Source organism: Anas platyrhynchos, chromosome 5 (assembly GCF_047663525.1).
Source record: "Anas platyrhynchos isolate ZD024472 breed Pekin duck chromosome 5, IASCAAS_PekinDuck_T2T, whole genome shotgun sequence".
In the NCBI taxonomy this organism is placed as follows: domain Eukaryota; kingdom Metazoa; phylum Chordata; class Aves; order Anseriformes; family Anatidae; genus Anas; species Anas platyrhynchos.
This window is the reverse complement of record NC_092591.1, coordinates 47,726,757-47,746,778: the sequence shown is the minus strand read 5'-3', so window position 1 is coordinate 47,746,778 and position 20,022 is coordinate 47,726,757. Positions and strand designations below refer to the sequence as shown.

The following is a 20,022-nucleotide window of genomic DNA, read 5'->3' as shown; positions in this document are numbered from 1 at the left end:
ATGTTTGGTTTTAACTCTGATTTTCAAGTCCTCCCAAACAGTATCACCGTGAAATGAAGACTCATCAAAGTGTTTCACCAAGGTAAAGCAATACATTCTTCAATATTTTGTCAAAAGCTTTGTTTCATTTCTCCCTAGGAGAGGTTTTGTTAATCAAAATGGAAACTGGCTACATGGGGCCCAACATGTAACATTTTATCCCAGTTGGATCTGAGGGATACAGAGCATTTTGCTGTATTAGGTCATAAATTTGGGCCAGATACTGCAATCAGTCTACTCTAGACTCCTAATGTGAGTGTGAGTGCCATATATAGGTCAGCTACAAAATGAGGTAATTTTTAAAAGGAGATGTATTCTCATGGAATATGTCATGATTTATATGGGTCCCACAAGGCCATACCCCAAGCATTTAGTGAAGTGATGTGCAAATCTAACTGCATTTTATCTAAAAATAAGAAAGGAACCACAGCAACAGAATTGACTTTATAGTTGTTCTGGTGAATAAGGAAACAAAGAGGGCGTATTTTCCTATAACTGAACACGGCTATGCTAGTCAGTTTAACACCACAATGCTCTCCACCAGCTTTTGGCCAATACATGGCATGAATATCACTGTCAGAATTATCCTGATTAATGAAGAACAATTCATGCTGATCAAACAGACCGTGAGGTGGTCAGTGCTGAATTAACTAGCTCAAGTGCTTCTCAAATGTCTTCGGACACTGCAGGCTTTTGTAAAAGGGCAAGACCAAATAGGACAGTAAAAATTGCAGTATAAAGGTTAATTACTCGCATGCCTGCTCATGCTCACCATTACTGTTTGGTTCTTATTCATGTTCTAACTTGAATTTGTTTGCCATTTTCTTTGCTCCATTCTCAATGGCCACGTTTGCCCCTTTACCCACTGTTTTACGACTGAGTCCTGATCGTGTCTCATGTTTGTTACTGTCACATATTTAATATCCTTAATGATAGTTTATACTTCTGTAGCACCTTCCACTTACTTGTTTCAATGTTTTTCATATGCACTAACAAATGAAACGTCTCAATAACCCTGTGAAGTAAGGATTGCTCTGTCTGCTTTACATGTAGGTCAGCCACACTTAGATAGGTTACAGTTCATGACTTGCCCAAGGTTACACAGGAAATGTGTGGCAGAACTCGGAATGGAAACCAGATTTCGCGCTCTCCTGCCTTAACAACAAGGTTATCCTTTCTCTTTGTGATGCTTTTGGGCAGTTCATATGGATCTACGCATATGTTTCAAATGAGCTAAATTTCCATGAACTTACTGTTTCAAACAAAAGTGGATGAATAAATGACAAAGGTCTAAATTATTGAAAAATGGCAAAAGCTGCTTGGCGATTTGCATACCTGGTCACAGTTGTTGTAGACATAAATAGTTAATTGATTACATGCATAATTGTAGGAACTGGGCATGCAATTTTCTGAAAATTTAGACCAAAATGCACAGAAGGGTAACTGGAGAAAAGGGGGAAGAAAAGGTTTAATGTAATACATGTGCATAATGAGCATGGGTTTAAGCCATAAAGGATCCTATATTTAATTGGACCTGGTACTAGAGTGTGCAGCTCACAGATCTTGCTGTGCGCATGGTCACTCTGATGAACTAGCTAAAAATCCATTATGTCCTGAATCTTCTTTCATTGACTAAAGAGTGATTTTCTTCTCATGCCACCAACAAGAGTAAGTAGGCATGCTCATCACTCTGTTTTGTGTAATCTATTTATTTCTTTTTAAAGCAAACATGATCAGAAAATCTTGGGATTTTTAAGACTGTTTTCAGTTTGCCAAAGACTTGTAAACTGAACCACAGTGTGATCAGAGCTTTACTAAGTAACAGTGCTAAGACATGCTGAGCACTGTGGCGCACAGAAGCGCAAGCAGGCGTCCTCAATGCCAGCTTCCCCCGAAGAACTGACTTCAGTATTACTGCTTGCCAAAAAAAAAAAAAAAAAAAAAAAAAAAAGGATGGAAAACTTGTGTTTAGAAATACATTCAGTCACAGAAAAATCCTACAATTCCTGTTTGAGCGGCAGTTTTACCAGCAGCTGTTTCCTTAGCTAGAGAATAGGAACCATCAGCTATATAGCTGGGGTAAATCAGGACAACTTGCTTGTGTCCCAGATTGGAACTATGGCACTTTGCACCAAGATTGGATCTAGCCTTGTGGCTTTCAAGGTGGTAAAAGATGTTTTCATTTGCAGTGCATCTGACAGATGATCGTCTGGAGCAGATAGAAGGGCCTGGAGGTTGTCAGTGCCGTGTTTCTGTTCTTTGTGCTTCATTGAGTCCATTTCTCGCTGATTTGATAATGAAAGTGTGCTGTTAGTGGATGCTGAGCAACACGCTGAAAGTTTATGAAAATGAAAAATCTTTAACAAGAATTGAAAGGAAATCATTGACTTATGGAGGGAGCTTCAGTTAACCATAGATTAATTAAAAAATAATACAAAGATGAGCATGGGATGAGAGATGAGAGAAGATTGAATTTTGCCAGGAGCAGGACTGTTACTGGACTCAGGCATGTGGGTGGAGGGATAATAACACCCGGCCATCTGCATACAGTGCAAAAAGTCCTGCTGGCAAATGCTGAAATATTACAAGTCAAATGCAACTGGCAAATTGTCAGCAACTGTTCTGGAGACGCCATTCGGAATAAAACATACATGTGGAATTCTCTGACATCATCTATCTAGGTGTATTTTTCCCCTATTTATAGGGCTAATGTGATGTGAAGGTAATCAGGCAGCACAGTACAGCCAACATATTTTAGGGGTTATAATAGGTGTCTCTTGGCACAAGGTAGGAAAACACAGAGGCAAAGATCTGTCTTCAGCTACAGTGGTGGGAGCGACTGTGCTGCTGGGAGCAGAGGGAGCCCTGAGGCAATCCCCAGGCAGGCAGCGCTGTTGGCAGGGCATGGCCTCACCTTAACATCTGCCCTGGGCTGGGCAGACGAGAAGGGAGGCTGGCAGCAGCAAGGTGATGCAAGGCTTGGCAGGGTGGAAGGGGAAAGGGATGTCCTCTCTCCCCTTCCTCTCCTTTGCTTTCTACCAGAGAGTATTTTGTGTGCACGCATGGGCTCTGCCTGCCCATGGGGATGTGGCAGCTCTGCTTAAACCTCACGGGTGTATGAACACTCACACGCAACCCTCTGCATGAATCACACACCTTGTGTTTTAATTGCATTCCTGCTCTTTGCCTCCTTTCTCTAGGCTAGCAGAGTGGGGTGTAGGGCATGTGTGACCTCTGCGGGATCAGGCCTGCAATTTTGGTTATCTCCGCCTCTGCCAGACCTGCAGGGACAAGCACAGCTGCTGCTCCACTGCGGCGCACTCCTCTCCCTGTGGTGGCAGGAGATGCTGTAGTAAAAGGATGGCTGTGAGCAGCTGCTGCCATTCTAGCCTGAGTCTGTTACCAGCCCTGCCAGGCAGGTCCTCACGCAAGACCTGCGTGGACACATGGCCTGTGCCATGCCTTTTATACCAAGCCTTCTACTCTCAGTCTGTAGTTCTCTATTTACTGTTCACAATGAAGTGTCTTGTAGATAGGTAGGAAGCCAAAGTCCCAGCCCTAAAATTTTCTAATCTAGACCTGAAGTTGTTGGCAGCACTTCTGAGGCTATCATGAAGAGCAAAGCAGCTGCCCACAGCTTCAAATGGATAGAGAACAAGTAGGTATGGATCATGCCTGCCAGGGAATTATATGTTACTGTTTTTTAAAAATGTGGGTTCGTTTTCATGCTACAGTGATGGTGGTTTCACTTTGTGGACTAAACATAGGCTTTTTTAATTATCCAATTCATTTAATTTGTAGAGAGGAGGATTTTATGAAGTCGGATACTGTGGCTGTGTTGGTGAAGGAGTAATAATTCAGAGCCACAGTTATGAAGTGCTATTTAGTAGTGGTGGGTTTATACTTCTGGTTACTGCGTGCGTTTATATTTTTTATGGTTTTGTAATTATTTATATTGGTAACAGTAAGTTTATGAACACAACTTTATTGTTGTGTTCATATTAAAGAACAATATAGTTTGTAGAACAATTATAGAAGACATTTTTCTCTATTATCTTGTCATTCGAACATAAACACATGGGCTGTTTGCAATAGGAAAAGAGTGAAATACACTAATTAAATGATGTCAAGAGACTGTATTTTACCAAGGTGAAATAGAGATTGTGTGTTCCAGCTGTTCACCTGGCCCTTTATGCAAAAGGACTGAACATCTGAGCAGTGAATCTACCAGACAGCTCATATTAGTGGAAAGATGAATCAGCACGGGAATCCAGAGCAGTAATTTTATACTGGACAAGTGGTGATGGAGCTACTGTAACCTCTTTTCTTCTTTTTACTCAACTTCCATTCACTCCGGTTGTGTTCATTACTCTGGTCCTTGAGTACCTCTTCTACCACTACCTGAGCATGTAGGAACTTGATTTGTAAATCTGGAACCATCAGTGGTGTGTCCTTCCATTCCAGAGAACCAAGTAGATTTGTCTTATCCAATCCCATGAATCTATTTAGCCTTATTTTTTTTTTTTTTTTTTTAAGCAATTAGTACAGGTTTGGTATTTCTCACAGAATCACAGAATGGTTGAGGTTGAAAGGGACCTCTGGAGGTCATCTTGTCCCATCCACCTTTTTGAGCAAGGTCACCCAGAGCACATTGCCCAGGATATGTCTGTATGGCTTGTGAATATCTCCAAGAATGGAGACTCTACAACCTCACCTGTGTCAGTGCTCTGACATCTTCACTTCTCAGGTGGAAACATGTAATCCTAAATCCCTTGTCAGGTCCAGTAAAAAAAAATCATCTTTGGTTTTCAAATCTTTGCACCCTGTTATGTCTATTCCAGTGCCAAGGACCTCGTAGCTACTGGAGCAATACAAACATCACAGAGAAACACTTGAATACTTATCTAGAGGCAAGAGATTTTAAACAATCTCTTAAGAGGTAGAAGCACAAGTCCTTGTGAAAATTCCTGTAATCCAAAATACTAATCATTAACTGCCATGAACAGATAAGACACTGGATCCCAGAAGATCATCTTTATCCAGGCAGCACACTCCTGGACCTGAACAGTCCTCCTGTTGTGGCTCCATTGCTCCGATGAGAAAGGACTCACTTCCAGATAGCTCAGGTTTCCCTGTGTCATAACTTGCTGCAGGCATTCTGTGGTGTCCTTAAAAATATTTTCCTTTAGTCATTAGTAAGGAGTCTTTTTGGAATGCAAGGAGTTACAGTAACATTTAAATCAGTGTCAAACTTCAGTGATCCTCTCCCTTGTATTGTAAGGAGCTAGAATTAGGGTTCTCAGAGAACATTTTGGAGAGTAGCAGAATAGTGGGGCAATGAGGAAAAAAAAAGAAAGGGGAACTTTGTGTGATCAGTTTAACTTGGGTAGAAAAAAAATGACTCATGGAACACATCTTGAAAATTCTCTTGATGCCAGCAATGGAAAAAAGGCACTTTTGACAACAGTGAAGGGAAGTTTACTGAGATGGGAGAAGAGAACTCTCATTGTGCTTGGAGATGTGGTTGGATGGAGGAAGAGCTACCCTAAATAGAAGGGACGAGATGCTGGGTTTATTTTAGAGATGTTATTGGCATTTTTCTTGCTGGAATGAAGGGAGCCAGGAGTCTGCAAATGAACTGACCCAAACCATTCACCACAATCATAAAGTGTAGCTAAAGTGCAATGGGTTGGCATTTGCAGGCTTTGATTTTTATTTTTTTTTTCTGTCCTGCCAGATTCTGGAATGCTGTATCACCTATTTAGTTTTTAAAGATAGCTTTTAATATACAAAATGTCAGTCTGAAGTGACTATTGAAGCTGTAAAGATTTTCAAAAAATTCCAACCATTCTTCTGGTTTAGCAACCATAAAGGTCTTGCAACTGTTATCATTTGTGGTGGTCACAAGGAAGTGACATCGTCTAATCAAAAAACAGTAACAACAACAAAAAAACAACAACAACAACAAAATCCAAGCCAGTTATCAAGGACATAACTTAGACTTTGGTTTGACAGCTTTTTTTTTTCTTTTTTTTTTTTTCTGCTGAATATGAACTGATTAAGTTCAATTATTTGTTAGGTGCATTTGTAGGTGTTTGTGGTTTTACATACTACAAGAGAAAGTGGCAGCTTATATGCCATCCTTCTCTTTTCTTACGAAAATGCACTCTCTCATAAAAGTACCAGAAGAACAGAGAAATATGGTTAGTCACTCCTTGATAACGTTGGATTAAGATTTTGCTTTATTTATGTTAGCAATAATCATTGTGGTTTAGTGGCATTTGAAACAGCTGGAACCTTCTGTTTCAGCTGATGTTTTGATATGTCATTTTTTCTTGGACTTTGGTCCTGATTTTCTGGTCTGTGTGAAACAGGCAAACCATTTATGTATCTCTTAGGAGTGCTTTTAATTTAGGAATTTAAGGGAATTATCAAAGGTGGTTATTTTAATCTCTGCCACTCATTCAGATGCCTTAGTGACTAAGGGTTAGTGACTAGGTTAGAAAATATTTAGGAATCTAAATTGGTACAGAAGTTAAATTCAAGTACTATGCCTTTAACCTGAAATTAAGCCCTGAAACCCCTTGCTCAACTGATGCCTAGCCCCAAAGGTACTTAAGGATCGTATGATCTTTTTTCCAGATTTAAAGTGTACAAGTTTTGAAGTCCTGCACATGCTCAAAAGCACCTGAGGCCTGATAAAGCTGTGTGGCTAGAAACCAAGTCCATGTCCAAATCCCCGCAAAAGCTGCCCACCAAAAAAAAGATCCCACTGGAAAAGGGATCTCCATGCCACTGTCATCTGAGTTTGTTGTCCAGGACTGAGTGAAAGTCTGCACATGCAAAACTGAAAAACATGTAGGAAAATGTATGTGGAGCACCTTTACTTACAGTAAAATGGGTCTTTCTACAGTACTGCTGAAAAGCGGTGGGAAGGATACATGGACCACAAAGGCTGTTTAACAGTGCAATGGCAAATTAGTTAAACTCTACTGGGTGTGTTACAAATCTAAGTAGTAGATTAGATGTCAAGTTTATTGTACAATGGGATTAATTCTCAAACTTTTCATACTGCTGCTTATCTCCTATGAGCACCTGCCCCATCGGGCAGGGCTTCCAGGGTAATTTGTGTGAAAGGAAAACAGCATGAGCTGTAGCATTGGAGGAGCTAACAAATGTTCATGAGCCAGCCACAGTTCTTAACTAATCTTCATTTTTTTTTTTTTTTTTGCTTCCAGGCTCCAGAGCCTGGAAAATCAGGAGATTTTATCAATGAAGGTCAAACTATTGAGGTTTTAAACCTCAGGAGGCTGAAGAGCAAAATTATTTTTATGGTGGCAATCTGAATATCCAAAGGAACAGGGAAACTCTTGCATGGGAAGAGAAAAACAATTATGTCCTTATCTGGTGCAGTGTGACAAAACATTGGTTGCAGCCTGTGATTTCAATTTAAATTATTTGGGAAATTAGGCTCAAGACATGCAAGCACTAGATGCTATGCATGTTATGCTGCCTCTTTTCAACTTGGAGACAGGAATAACTGTTTGCTCTCATGGTGGGTGTCTATATGAAGCTATTTGCAGCATTATTCTGAGGAAGGATAAACTTCTCTGCAGCTGAGTTTGGAGACTACCACTTCTTTCCTTACATGACCTACTTCCAAAACTTTGCTTTTGTTTTAATTAGGCAAAAAATGTATATATGCAAATACAATTCTGGCTCTTGACAGCAACAGTTCTCTGTTGCTATTACAGTTGGGAAGCGGCATACTGAGCAGCATTCAGGTTAACTTCGGTAACTTGCACAAGGAAGTGGATCTTAAGACAAGTGCTTTCCTGTAATGTCAGAGCACAGGGTGAGCTTTACCAACTGGAGCACATGGCAACTGTGGCATCAAGATGACTTTCCTTTAATATCTGTCATATTTTGCACACATTTTGTTCTGCTTGTCTTTAATAGTCTCTTCTGCATGCTTTTGAACTGTGGATGAAGACAGCCTCACCTGTACTGTTGGGGAAAAAAAAGAGCGAAATTCTCATTTTTGTTGCATATGAAGGACACGTGAATCTCTAAATCTTGCTCATGGTAGAGAAGCTGGTTAATGTTCGATACTATGAGAAGAGGTTTCCATTGAGGAGCTTGGACTAAAACATGGCTGTGGGTTGACACTACGTCTGACCCACAAAAAAAAAAAAAAAAAAAAAAAAAAAGAAGCAATAGGAAGCAGGAATGGATAGGAAGATCAAGAGTCTTGCTGACAGTGGGCTAGCTGGAGAGGCTTAGACCAGGTAATGTTGGCATGAAAGGGAAGGAATCAAAAGGAAGCGCAGATAATATCTGTCACCACTGATGTCTGTGTAAATAGTTAATAGATAAGGTTTCAGAAGATAAGTTCTCTAAGACCAATAAAATTCCTCCTTTTTTTTTGTGCATTGCAAAATGGTTTCCTTTGTTCAGTTCTTTGCATCAGCTCTTTACAGTATCAGTCCTCTACAGGGTGTGCATAAGCTCCTTGTTATGCAGGTTTGCATTTCAGGGCTGCCTGAGAGGCTCAGCAATTCCTGGATGCTCTGTCCCTTAACCTGTAGCCCATTACCCTCAACATTTGGTTTTGGTTCTTAGAGGTGCCACTTTTGTTTCAGATGCAAAGTTTTTAACTATTGCCCAAGACTTTGTCACCTCTTGACCTGGCTGCAGTGATGTGTTCTAAGCCACAGCAGAGCTGAACTTCCTCTGGGGTGCAGATGGAGCATTGCTTCTTAGACTGTGTTTCCACCCGCAAAACAAATGAGTTAATTTGTTCATTGGTTTGTTCAGCCCTTTGCTTCTCCTTTCTTCATTCCTCTCTGTCCTCTCTGCCTTTTTTTTTTTTTTTTCCTAGCAGGATGAGGAACTAATCAGTAAAAACAAGGCAGTGTAGCTTTTCTGTGATGTGAAGAGGCAACATGGAAGCCAATAACTGAGATATTGTGACCTTTCTCACAGGAAAAAGAAGACTTCTCTCCACTTTTCTCTCTTTGTAGTGTAATAGTAGAGATGTGGCAATTGTCTGCCTACTGCAAGCTCTTCCGGTTGCCACGTAGTTTCTGGGTAAAATGTTGCCCTGAAGCTTTGGTTTTAGCCATTTGGTAAGACATCTGTTTGAGTTTACATTTTTTTTTTCCCCAAAATACTGGTGTCAAGGTATTTTACAAAACAGAATTTTCAGTCTTTAAAACCTGTCCTTCTTTTTATGCTCCAAACTTCACAGTACGATGCAAAAGAGGTCACCTTTTCTTGCCTCAGAAGAGATATACAGAAAAATTGCACTGATTTGTTAATGCTATTTCCTTTGTTTAATTTACTCCACCCCAAGAACTCCCTCTCATAAACTGGAAAGAAGGGCAGGAATTTGTTTTGGAATTCCCCCCACCCCCAAGCACCACCCTGTACCTAATGCCATGGCAGCTCATGCTCTTGCCTGAGGTGAACTTGTGGAATTATTTCGTCCATGGTGTTGCAGGGACTGGACTGGGTGCCCTGTGGTGCCTGCTATATGGGGAGCATATCCTGATTGTGTATTAGCCCTGTTACAACTGCTGCAAGCCAGAAAAATCTGGGTTTTCAATCTGTATTTCTCTCTCACCTCAAAGAATGGCCTGACACTATAGATTTTAGCTCTACAGGACACTAGGATTGTCAAGTCTACAAGATTCCTGTTTCTCTGGTGAGCAGCGTAGGTACAAGAGGGCAGAAATGGGACAGTGGAGATAGTCACACATTTTCCTGTGACGAGAAATTGGTGGTAAGTGATGAACATCCACTACAATAGAATAACAGTTCACTATAAGCACCTACCAGGATTGTCTTCAAATTTGGAGATCCTAGATCTAATGGTAATTTGTGCCTCTCCAGCCTACGTGTGCTGCATTTTCTAAGCAAATGCAGAACTATTAAGGAACAGTAGACTCTAATAAAAACATAGGACATACTCTACTGTCATTTCATAGCAGACAAGAGGTTTGACCATACTAAAATGTGGGATGTGTGGCAACTTTTGTACAGGAGGTCCATGTTGACTGGTAGGACAGACCTTAACAGTACTCATAGCTAGAAGGCAGCAATCCTTCCCTTCTGAGACAAATTTCTTGACAGTAAAGCTCTGCTTTTAGTAATTTTAAACCGGTCTATTTTAATAAACTCTATTTTGGACAAGACTTTGAACATATTCAAAGTGAAGATAATGAAAAAATATTCTAATTTACTGAAGCACATTGAGAGACAGATTTTTCATCTCAGGGAATGTCTTACGGTAAGTTTTACTTCCAGTCCTAGTGAAAGCAATAAAAGAATCCAGAAAGCAATTACAAAGCATGATTATGAATAAAATGATGTTGGTCAATCAAGTGATTTGTTTGAATAAAAGCTAAGTATTTCATCTAGATCTCAATTTGAAATAGGACAGAAAATAAGAAAAAAATATTTGCAATGCTAAATTGGAAATGTCATTCTGAAAATGTAGTAGCATTTAATTTTCAGCAAGTTGATTCTCTTGTTTTGCTCTTCTAAAGGAACATTAGACAAGATCACTCTTAAGCCACTGTTTTTTTTTCTCATGAATTGGCCGTTTCTGAGAGTCTAAATGTAACTGATTTTTATGTAAAATACCTAACAATATGTTAAAATGATCCAATCTCAATGAGTTACTTGTAGGTGTTGCTATGAACCTGCATTATCCAAAAATATCTGAAGCAGTCCTTAAAATAAGGGTTTGTTTTATTTTCTTCACAGTCCTTGGTCAGCCAAAGTATTTGTATGGACAAAATTATAATAAAATGAAAAAACAAAAGAAAATAAGGATTAAACAAGTTGCACCGATTTTTCTGTTGGTCTAGAACTCTGTCAGATACAATTTTTTAACCCAAGTGGAACAGACTTCAAGCCAGAATGCTGTTTCTTTCAACAGTCTGTTGTAATTCCCTTTTATTTTCACATACTAAGCCTAAGGAAGCCTCTAGAATATTTTCTGGCCATCTGGAATGGTATCCTAGAAAAGCACGCATTTGTTGCTGATGTAAATACTGTTCTTTGGTCAACTTCAGCTGCAGCTGTTTGGGTTTTTAGCCATTGATTTGCACTGTGATCTCTGTGTAGCACTGCTCCCTACTGCTTGACAGTAAGAGAGAAATTTGTCCCTATAGCTGTCCAATGGTATTACTGGAGACCCAATGACACTTACGGTAAACTGTGTTCATTATGGTGGCAATTAAGCTCAACAGTAGCTTTCTGGAATCAATGGAAATTAAATGCAGATAACAGACATTAATTGAACATTTATTGGAAACAATTTAAATTATGTATAGTTGTGCCTTAGTTAGTGGCAATTAATGACTACCATTTGGGTATAAGCAGAACTGCTGGAATGTAATGAAAGTCAATACAAGCAGTTACAAATGGCTGAGATAAGGAAGTACTTATTGATATTAGTGATCTTCAATATTTTCCATTGGAACTATAAGCTGATACAGACCATATTGCCATGTAAAGTGATAAGAAATTGCTAATAACATTTTAAATGTAAAGTGTCACTAATCTGGTAATTTGCTACACTGGGTATTGAAATAATTAATGCAGTAGATCATTTTTAATTATAGTATTATATTTACAGATAAACTGAAACTGAGACTGTTATTGATTAAAAGAGGTGCCATACTGCAGACTTGTCTAACCCTGTAAGAACTATATCGTTCTTGAATTTCATATAGTGTAGCTTAGATTTTTACATCTGATTTGAATTACTTGAATGTCTTAAAGATCTGTGTTCCAACCAGATGTGAGAAATGGCTTTGGTTTGGAAAGTTTCAAGGAAGGACCACCAAATAATGAGGAAAAAAACAAGTCTGTATTCTTTTTTCCCTACACCTTCATTGGAAAATCAAAACATAAAAATGTAGCCCAATTTTTTAATATAAATTGGATTCTTGTCAGGAAATTGTTCTCTACCTGCAAAGTATAATTATCCTTTTTTCCAGCCTGGTGTGTTTCTCAAAGTAAAATTATGTACAGCTTTACTGCAATTGATAAACCTCTGTAATTGGATGTTTCTGTGCTAGTCTCACTATTTACTGTGCTTTGTGTATGTTGTGTTACAAGCCACTGTTTTTAGCTATACCGAATATCTGCTAGTTAAATACCGCTGACTATACTGACTACTGTAATTGGCTGTACTGATAGAATACAAATATTCTAGTTAACAGTACTAAAACATAACACCTTTTTCCGTTTTTCTTGTCAGTAAACATTTTCTTTTTAAACTTAATTTAGGTATTTTTAAAGTTCGTTATAAGGAGTCATTAACAAGTATTCAATTTAAAACGGAGTGCTACCTCTTTAAAAGAAAGATTAGTTCATGTGGCACTTCATTTTGTTTTGTTGTCTTTCCTTGATGGAAGTACATTATCTCTCAGAATCAGATTTTTTTTTTTGTTGCAAAGCTATGTTATAAAGAAAAAAAAAATATATATATATATATATATATATATATATATTTTAAATATTCTGTGACCTGTCAAGAAACCTCTCTATTCCTGTAAATTTCTCATTGGAGAACTGAAGATGACTGCTAGAAACTGACCACAAAAAAAAAACAGAATGAGAAAGGCAAAGCGAATTTATCTAAATAAGGTTGGAAATTTCTTTGGAAATACTTCTGAAGCACTGTTGAACACAGCAGTGCAAAACTGAAAGAATTAACTAGTTTGTTATGCCATATACAATGTGTAACACTGGTATGTATTTCAAGCTAGTGGTAAAAACAAAGGACCTATAGTAAACGGGTTACTATTAGATCACAGAGATTCTATCTCTACTTACCTGTGAGAAGTCCAAGGAGTACAGAGACCAAGTTTAAAGTACTGAGAATGACTGGAAAATATAACTGGCATTATTCCTTTTAATTATACCTGGTGATTTGTTCTGGGATTTATAATCCTGACCTTGATATTCTATAAACAGAACCTTCATTTAAAAGGGATTAGGGTTGGCTATGTGTGATAACCCACCTTAACTTAAACTCTGTCTATAAGAAGATGCCAGGTTACGGAGCGCCTCCTGACCACTCTCTTCCGTCACACAACTTGTCTGCTGCTAACAAATGACTATGTTGCTTTTGGAGAACTCCTCCTGCCACCACTGAACACATCACACACAAGCCTACCCAGGTTACAAAATGCTGTCTTATTAAGATCAACATTAGCATTATTGGGTATTGACGTACATGACACACACAAGTTCAATAAGCAATATTTTATGCATCTGTGAGCAGAGAGTTTTTTACGGCAAAGCATCAGCAGAGAGATCTCCACAGATAATCCAACCATGCCAAATCTCATGGTCTCAGGAAGGCAAAGGCTTCCGATACAGATTGGCTTGTGAACTCAGTCAAGTGCAGATTAGGAAAGGCTCTTCTGCACCCTCCAAGCTGGTCAGCTGGAGGCTGGTTCCAGCCCAGAAAACTTGCATCGCTGGGTAGCCAAGGTGTGGCCTCCTTGGCTTCCACACTGGTCTCAGATTGAGTCAACTCAGAACAGAAAAGCTGGGGAGTGCATTGATGTCTGAAGTAGAAACCATAAGGGCACCAGTATCTCTAGTCCAGTCCCAACGGAAATAAACTGCTAAGAACTATGCATCTTTCCTACGTGCAACTGGCAAATGAACTAAACTGTCCTCATCCTGATTGTGTCTCCTGTCCAGCTGGAAATCTGGGGAAGGATGTCCATTTCTTCTGCAAATTCCTTTGCACATACCACACGCACACACACATACACAGCTGTGAAGTGGTTACATCCTTGCCGAGAGTTTTGTTGCAGGCTGGGTTAAGCCTTGTTGAAAATGGGAGGCTTAACCACCACCCTTCTCTTCTGAGCAGTAAAAGACAGTTCAGCACACGTTTCTGCCCAAAACAAAGGCAAATGCAAGGTTGCCTAGGAATTTAAAAGATCTGGGTGGGGAGCCTTGGTGAGTTTGTTTTGGGCAGGGTTGTATGTAGAAAAGAGAGAGCAGACGCAAAAGCAGAGAGAGCTCAGAAGCAGACCTGAAGGAGAGGTAGGCAGCCTGCAGGAGTTGTGGCGCACAGCTCTGGGAGGAGCCTGCAGAGGGGGATTTCAGTCCTGATGTTTGCTGAAAAGATTCTGGGAATGAGAGCAAGGAATCTTTTCCTGATTACATGAGTCCTCATCTGCTCAGGACAGCAGAGTTCAAGCATCTTTTGAACAGAGAACATCTCAGCAGGGACACCCGATTTCCCCCACTAGCTAACCCTCCTGTTCTCCAAGCCAAACAACTTACGAGGTGCTGAATTTCACTTAGTAGTGGCTCAAAAGTGTGCAGCCATGTGTAGAGTACCGTTCAAAGCTGTACATAACCATAGTCATCTCAAGTAATGAAAAATTGTGAATAAAACACACAAGAAAGGATGAAGAACCAGGAAGAAATCTGCTTACTTCTGACCTATGTGCTTGACATGCATGACCAAAATACTTTGCCGCTACCTTTAGCCATCAGAGAGTTTTGAAAGACTGGTTATTTACCAGGCCAAATTAAAATCAACTTTGGGAAGCCCTTACAGGTCTACTTTTATATTAATTGAGAGTCACAATCTTATCCAATTTATTTGAAAATTCCCAGATAAACCAGTCGTTATTTCTGGATTATGAACAGTGAATTTGGCAAATTCTGTATATAGCCAAAACAAAGAGTCAGGGACCTTCTTTAGATAGGAATTGTAACTGAAGTAATTGAACCATTTGATAACAAACACTGAAATGGGCCCTAGACTGCTTTTTAAGTCACAGTTTTAACAAGAGCCTTGGAAGATTTACCTTTGGTAGGATAGGAGATGTGGTAACCCAGAGATTTTGTAGGATTTTAAAAACATATAACTGTAATTTATTTCTATATACTTAGACTGGGGCCAGAATACTTATCATTGCAGAAACAGGGATTTATAGCACTTTATTCCCTTTAGTGTTCATGTGGAAGGCCATGGAGTCCACGTTCCTAGACTTGCTGATAGTAAGATAATCATCTTTGAAATAAACTTCCCAGGAACCAATTCCAGCCAATGGAAATGCTACTGCAGCCTTCAGTGGGAGTAAATTTCAGTTCTAATGTTTTTTATGACACTTCTATTTGGGACAGATAGATGAACAGATACGTTTACTTGAGCATTCATTACAAATGTATGCCATTAGTTTTTTTTTTTTTTTTTTTTTCCTGATGTTATGGTTAAATGAGGCTTGTAATGTATTTCTCATTTTATAACAAAAGCCCCTGTGAAAAGCAAAGGATTTGTGTTGAGCAAATCTTTTAAATATTAAGCTAGCTTATCTTGTTCATCTTCTTGTTTACTACCCATTCCTTTAAAAGGAAGGTGTTTATGATATGAGGTTTGGCAAAAATTTCATAAAATTTCAGAATTGTATTTTATTTGTTTGTGATGCAGAGAGAGGAAGAGAGAGAATTTTCATCATTTCAGCTATTTAAACATTCTTTTTTTTTTCTTCACATTAAATTGCATCTCACCATGACTTGCAATGACAGATACCAACCCCAGCAATCAATAATATACAGTGGAAATGCCAATGGACTCCTCAGAACAGCACCGCTAATGGCACCACTCTTTACTACTATTGAAATGAATTCAAAGGAGCTGGGCTTTTGCTCTCAAATCATGCATTATGTTATCACTTTTCTATTCTCACATCATTTATTTAAAAGCAATTGTTTCCTTGATTCACAGCTATCCACACATATGTGATATGAAACATTACGTGCCATATTTTATCTCTCCCTGGGTATAAGTCTACAATGTGTTGATGTTGATGTGAGATGAGGATGCTCAGCACTTCAACAAAACCAGGCCCTAAGTAAAAGGCGAATGTAACGTTTCAACAAGTACAAGTAACAAATGGACATGGTGAAGGTGGTGATTAAAGACTGTTGTAAGTACACTTTGGGGTTCTGATGTTGCAGTACTAGCCTGCTTCTATTTTACTCCTGCAGCTCATTTCTTCGCAGAATACCTCTTGTCACTTACTGTTAATGTTTCCTTGCCGATCTTTTACATACTGTTTTTATTTAATGGTTCTTGACCAAGGGAAGAATTCTGTGTGCAGTGGCACAGGCTAGAGCGCTGACCTCTGAAACACTGAGTGTTCTGACTTCCTTCCTCCTCCACCAAATTTTGCAGTGGGGAGGGCACTCAACCCTGTTCAGCAGACACTGAGAGTGGCACTCACCTCACCTACCCTGAAGGTAGAGAGCTACTCATCAGCTCTTCGCTCCCATCTGCCTTGTAGCTGATGGGAAGAAGGAGGCAACTATAGGCTGTGGTTCATCTTACCGATCTTAAATATCAAGGATAATGTAAATTGAGACCTGATAGTGCCTCATGCTACAGTGACTCATTCAGTTATAACTGCGTACACTGTACATATCTACATTTGCTCAGCTGCATCCCATGTCTCGATACTTCTCTCACTATGACCTTAAGTCCAGGGTAATTCCAGCTCAAGCCATTTTCAGGATTTACACAAATTGCCTCAAGACTTTTCTTCACTTATCTTGAAGGCACTTTGATAAATGTCCACATTCAAGGATTTAAAAAAAAAAAACACGAAATCACCTCCTGACAATGCAACATTTACCACACACTAAAGCAGTTAATTTGGATTTCACTTACATTAATATTTGGGCATCAGCAGGAAGCGGTGTTTCGCAAATATGATTTGGCAATGTGTTCATGATCTGCATGGATTCATTCACTGCAAAAAAAAAGAGAAAAGATTGTTTTACAGATAAAATGTTGTCATGTCACAAGCCAAAATGAAGGAAGTTCTTTTGTTACAAACTGAGATGTTAAATGATTTGTTTGGTGTTCTTGCCTTAAATAGTCTGGGCTTCTCTTAAAAAATAAAACGTGAAATTCACTGTTAGTTTTTTTAATACTCTCTAAGAAGTCACAGAGCCTCTTACATTGAATCCTGTCCTTTGAATCACTTCTTTTTTTTTTTTTTTTCTTTTTAATTTTTTGTATATTTTTCAAATTCAGACCTTTATCACCAACCAAATAAATCTCTCATTTTGACAATAGAAAATTTAGCTCCAAATCTGAATTTCATAGTTTGTGTTTCCTTCTACTTCCTGTCTGAGAGCATAGTTACGGCAACTATTTGCACAAGTTCGTATCTAATTGAAACCCTGTTGACATGTGTATGTGCTAAACAAAGGAATGTAATAAAAATTTATGAGTTAGTTACACTTTGAATCAATAAAGTGTTAAAGAGTTAAAAAGAGCTCATTTTTTCTCAGGTCTTTCAGGCCAGGAACTGTTTGCAATGCACAGAGCACATCTGGGACATTATTCCCTTTCGCAGTGTCCTATATACATATCTTTTTTGATTACCATGAATATGACAGAGATCTACACAGTGAAGCATGATGCAGTGATATGAAACTCTCTCAGTGATTTTCAAAATATGCAACTCATAAATCATCCATCTTAACCTGGGCCCAAATTTGCATGAAAACATGGTAGATCATCTCAAAAGGTAATTTACCCAAAGCCCAACCAATCCCAGCTGTGTGAAGCACATAACAAAGTTAAGAAGGTAGATTTCACATGGCTTCAGGGTTTGTAATGGATGCTTTGCACAGCTGTAATGATGAGTGGGTGAGGAGAGTTAAGAATGAATGAAGTGTGGGTGGTGGAAATATTCACTGGGCATGTCACGGCCAAGGGAGGAAGCACAGGGGCCTCCCGGTCTCCACGATGGGAAGGACATCAAGGCTCCCTGGACAGGGGTCCTACTTATTTATTTATTTCAGCTCTGACACATTCTCATTAGGAAGGCAAAAAATGTGAAATTGATACAGTTTCTTTTGAACACAGGGAGATGACTGTGGCTGCGCAGCAGAGCTGTCTTATAATCTGCTTCCAAACGTGTGGGTGCCTCTTGGGTTTCCTCAGATATTTTATGGACTGTTTTCAAAGATTTTTATAAAATCAGGCCAACAATGTCTGAATCCCCTACCACATCAGTGAAAAATTGGACCGTGTTTCAGAGTCATGTAAATTCCTTCTATAAGAAACATTTACATTTTACTAAGTGAAAATTTAGCAGACCACTTCATGGGTGAATTCATCCCTGGTTTGTCTCCCTCGTTACAGTACAGTTACCACAGGGATGGGTTGACTAATAGGTTACCACTAATGAACAGAAAAATGAGTAGCATGTATAACTGAACATTACAAAGGTTTCTTCCAGGATTGCCATGGCACGTTCAGATAGTCGATAAGATACTTCATTCTTACCGTTCCTGTATTTTCATGAGAACTTATCTGTAACTTATCAAAACCTGAAGACCGGTTTATGTTTCTTTATTGTATTATTATATGGCACAGTAAGTATAATAAAGTAATCTCCTAACTGTTCTCCTTGACTTCTCATATTCATTGCTCTTAGGTTTTCTTGCACATAAATACAACAACTTTCGTATCTAAGGTCCTAGTAATTTAAACATAGTCCACTTCTTTCTTGGCAAAATATTCTTTGCAGTTAGGACTTGATTAGGCTGGAAAATATTAAAAATATGTTGACTAATGCACTGTTAAAAATACAGAAAGTGTAACATTTAAATAATGATAGATAATTCATGGTCTAGTATAGGATTAACTATGATCTTCTGATGGGATTTTAAATATGGGCTCTTTATTTGCCTTGAATGGTTGTTCATGGTTCACAGTTGTAACCACAGCTGATACAGCAGTTAAAAAGATGCTGTTCTACAAAGCTACCCCTATCGCCTAACAAGCAAGTTACTCAAAATGGTGGGGTAAAATTATGTCTTCACTGAAGTCTGCCTGAACTTCATCGATTTGGAGGAGGGGAACATTTCTTTTTTGTAGAGAACAATGTACTCATTCAATCTGAAAGCTATGTAGTTTTTTCAAAGTGTTTTTTTTAGCCAAGTAAAAGTATCCTAAAGGACAAAAAATGTCTTTGACCCTGGGCAAGAATTAGTGACATTGATAACTGTCATGTTTGAGGTCTTAAGGAAAGCAATGAAAATTCAAAATTTGCTAGTGTTTCATTCTTTTAAGCTAAAAGACTCATGCAGCAAGAATCTGTAAATGACACTCAACCAAGGAAAAGCTTTCTGAACAGCTGATGTGAAACTTGAAAAGAGGCAATGTAACAAATGTAATGCAGGGGGCAGGGGGAAGTGCTTTCATTCCAGTTCAGGAACATCTGGTTTATTGCAACAATAACTACTGTAATTATATCACTGTTGGAAAAGCTGCTCTAGGTTAGGTTAAGTTTGTGGGTTTCTATAATAAACACTGCTTTGGAGGAGTGGGGGTTCAGTATTTCAGCCATGTCAGATCACACTGAACTGAACTATGATTTGAGGCAAAAATAACAAAATATGGAAAACATAAAAGCATTGTTTCTAACCATATATTTCTTGAGATATACTCTTGGTTTATTCCTCATTATAGCAAGTGGAGGGTATGCCAAAGAAGCAAATTGTTGGATGACTGACCATATTTCACTGATAAAAACTAAAAAAGTAATTTTTTTGTCAGTTGGAAATAGGCTTGTTAATACATTATGGTAATGTACATGGCTGTAATAAATAAACAAGCAACCCGCAAAGGACATTAAGTACCATTATTGTCACTTCACATACAGGGTCAGATAGCAGCTTAATGGCAGAGGGTCTCCTAGTAAGAATACAGTGGATTTTTCCAGATGAGTTCCTGTGTGATAGGACTTACTGCCTAGCCACCATATTATTTCACTAGTCATTCAAAATGAAGTATCTCAACTACAGTATGATGCTTTTCTATCTAATGGGAAATTTGAGTCTCCACCAACCCTTTACTACAGCAGAACCAACTTAATTCTCTCAGTTGCCAAGTGTATTTCCTGCATACTATGC

At 38.7% G+C, this 20,022-nt stretch overlaps 1 long non-coding RNA gene across 2 annotated transcripts in view; it reads left to right on the top strand.

Annotated features, from left to right (window-relative positions):
- The window catches only part of LOC110353308 (uncharacterized), a 32,649-nt gene extending 14,121 nt beyond the window's left edge, over positions 1-18,528 (top strand). For both annotated transcript variants that reach the window (XR_005266331.2, XR_011809775.1), the window contains one exon: positions 15,818-18,528. This is a non-coding gene — a long non-coding RNA (uncharacterized lncRNA). The remainder of the gene's footprint in view (positions 1-15,817) is intronic.
- Positions 18,529-20,022: the final 1,494 nt, after the last annotated feature.